Source organism: Tetrao urogallus (assembly GCF_951394365.1).
Source record: "Tetrao urogallus genome assembly, chromosome: 7".
Taxonomy (NCBI): Eukaryota; Metazoa; Chordata; class Aves; order Galliformes; family Phasianidae; genus Tetrao; species Tetrao urogallus.
In genome coordinates this window covers 19,577,814-19,581,127 of record NC_136820.1, presented here as the reverse complement: position 1 = coordinate 19,581,127, position 3,314 = coordinate 19,577,814, and positions in this window count along the sequence as shown.

Here is a 3,314-nt window from a genome sequence, read left to right as displayed (position 1 = left end):
AGCCCAAATCTCAACGCCATTCTTTTCATCTCCCTTCTACACGGGACGATTCCCGGCCTCCCCCCCTCCCCGGCTGCCTCTGCCCTCCATTGTGCAGGGCTTGCTGCCTCCCACACGCTACATCGGGGCTCCTGCAGAAACTAAAAAGACCTATAATTACCTGACAAAGGCAAAAAAGGGTCTCTTCTAAGAGGCTAGTTGATTTTTGTCCTTGTACCACACTATGGAGCACACACCTTCCTTCACTGGCGTGCCTCTGAATTTTGCAAAACCTTTTGGGACCTCGCTGTTAAACCTGTGCTTACGCATTTCCTATACAGCTACTTTGAGTGATGCACAAAATTATAGGTTTCTAACGATGAAAAAAAAAAAAAAAATTGGGGAGGGGGAGCTGCCTGCCTGAGGGGGAAAAGAAAAAAAAAAGAGAGAGAAACTAAAAAGAAGAAGAAGCTCTATTCGGCCCCCGAGCCTGCCAGCGAGCCAGCCTCGTCTGTGTGTGAACACATCACATCTTCTCTGCAAGGCAGTTTAACTTCTGCTATTGACACAATAAGCTAAACAAACAAAAGAAGCCCTAATCTCACCCAACTTTTCTGTAAGGAGTCGCAGAGAATGGGACAGATCGCGCTTTTAACGTGTTCCTGACCGCGTCCTGTGACTCCAGCATTATGCGCTGTGATCTGAATAACTTTGCCTAAACCTTCCTACCACCCCCACGGGCTCGAAGAAAACTTTCAGCCAACTGCATATCCCCCCTTAGCGTTTCACCTGCACTCCACTGAGCTGAAAGGAAGGGGATTTCTTTTGGAAGGCGATTTTTACTGCTGGGGGCATGCCTTCCTACTCTCGCTTGGGCTGTAAAAGTGGGCCACTGGAATTTAAACCCATCAGTAACAGCGTATATGAGTGGACAGTGCAGCAAAGTCAGCGTGACATTACATCAGAGGAAGAATTTGCAGTTTTTCATTGGGAAGTCGCTAAGCTCGTGACAGGGCACACATACATTATCCCTCACTAGGAACTGGAATAAAAATGATAACACCTCTGAAAGAGAGAGGAGAACATATCCGCACACGACGAGGCAGCAGTTAGCAGCACGATGTGGGACTCCATAGGGCACTCCGTAGCCCTCGTCCTAAACGCAAACCAAGGCTGAGATTTACTGGACTGGGCGGATTCACGGCTCTTTTGAATACAGCGTTTTTAGGTCCCATCAAAGAAACACAGAGAGAAGTTCCCCTGCAACAATGAGGCCGAAATTAATGGGGAATGGAGCAGATGTTGAAAAAAGCAGAGCAAGTCTTTCTAGGGGCCGTTGTAAAAAGTTATCGACTGCTTTGCGTCAAAAGCAGAAAGATGGCTTTAGAAGTTGCAGTCCTGAGCAAATAGAAACTACAAAAGCAATAAATCACAATCATAAGTCAGCTTAAATGCCTTAACGCTAGCTACGGCCACTGGCTTCAAAACTCCGTTTCTATGAACATCTTTATTAGTATTAATGGTCAAGTTAATGCTAAAACTACTGTTTAACAATTAACTTCGTGTCTGCAGTGTGGAAACTAATTAATTCTTGAGAAAAGTAACTCCTTGACTGTGCTTCGAGAGGGCTGAGGGGGAGTCCTCCCTGCTGTACACTGTCCTGGGTGGCAGCTGAAAATGATTCCCCCCGCCGAATTTGGAGGTTTTCTTTGCTCCACTACTTATGATCACGGGTTTACAAACATGAATTCAAAGGACCGTGTAAGTAGCAGACGCTAGATTTCCTCCGGCATCCCATATATTACTTTGTTCCTGTTCCTGGACATTCAACGCTGTGTTTTATGACCTCGATGATTTGGAGACCTGAAACATTGTTTCTGGGAGAGGAAAAAAAAAAAAAAAAAAAAAAAAAGGAAAAAAAAGAAAACGTGGCGTTTCTCAGTGAGTCTGCTGCTGATTTTTCTGTGCTTTATACACATGGCTCCGAGTTGGGCTGAAATTCCAGCCTCGGTAACAACAAACAGATCTGAGTTCGTAACGTGCACTCGTTATGAGAAACCCTTTTGCCAGCTCTGGCACCAATAAACGCTCCTAGCATTAATGTGATTTAAAGTTACCTTCAGTACAAATAAATTTCGAATTTCTGCCGTCTTTCATGTTTACGTTTATGGCAGTCGTTAAGAGGTCAGGTTGTCACTCCCATGTGGAGAGGACATGGGAATCGCCGCACTACACGAGTATTTATTTCCTCGCTTCCTCGAAAGAGTTGGGATCTGCTGGGATGCGGAGCTGTTTACCTACATCTGCGAGGCTGATCGAGATAAAGTCGCCCTTTGATCACTTCGAAGCAGATAAAAAGAGCAGAGCTAGCGCCTGTGTCCTGATGGAAGCTGCCCCGAGAGGCAGCTGAGGCTGAGCGCCGGGGCACTTTAGGAATCCCAAATATCTCCGCACGAAATGCTGCGGGTGCCACAGGAGGAAGGTTCCCTCGCACCGTGTTTTCGCTTTTAAATTTCCATGAGTGGACGTTCACAGCACTTTTCTGTAGTTACGATTTAAGCAGCTCATTAAACCGACACAAAGAGCCCTTGTATTCCTGTAATTTATGACCGCTTTTAAAAGGTTGTAAAATACACTAATTGTACATCAGCGTCCAAAAATAAGCAGGTAAATCTAGCAGGAATTTACGCTAATTCTCTCTAATCCTCCCTTCTCTGCGGCTGGCAGGGGAACACGATGACTACGGAAAGCATCGCCGGCCTCTGCCAGAGCACCAGGGCTCGGGCACCAACCGCATCAGCCCACTGCCGGGGCGAGGCGGGCCGGGCCGGGCAGCTACCTGAGCTTATTGGCGGTGTGAGCATCCACGCACAGCCGTGTCCCGTGGCAGGGCATCGCCGCACGGCCCCTCCAGGAGCCGCCGACAGACCGGCAGCGATAAGAGCTCAGCCCCGCCGTGCTGCCGCTATCTCCCTCTCTCCCTTACGCCTTCGATTTTGAAAGGAGCTCACAACAGACGAAGAAATCCTCAAGCACTTTGGCTCCTCAGCCGACTTCGCATCCTTCCTGTTCCCGGCGCCTTTATATGCCTGAGCACTCGGGTCCCGCACGTCGCTTTGTCTGCCCGGACACGCGCATTCGCAGCGGCGGAAGATGAATAGAGACGAGCCACCGAGCCCCCTGCTCGGTTAAATATTTCTCACCACCCCTCTCAGGTACGAGGCCGGCACATGGCCGGTCCCGACTCTTACCTCGTTCCGCCGCCGAGGCCGGGGCCGGAGCGCTGCCGCCGCCCGGAGCGGGGCTTTTCGGGGCGCCGGGCGCTCTGCAAACAA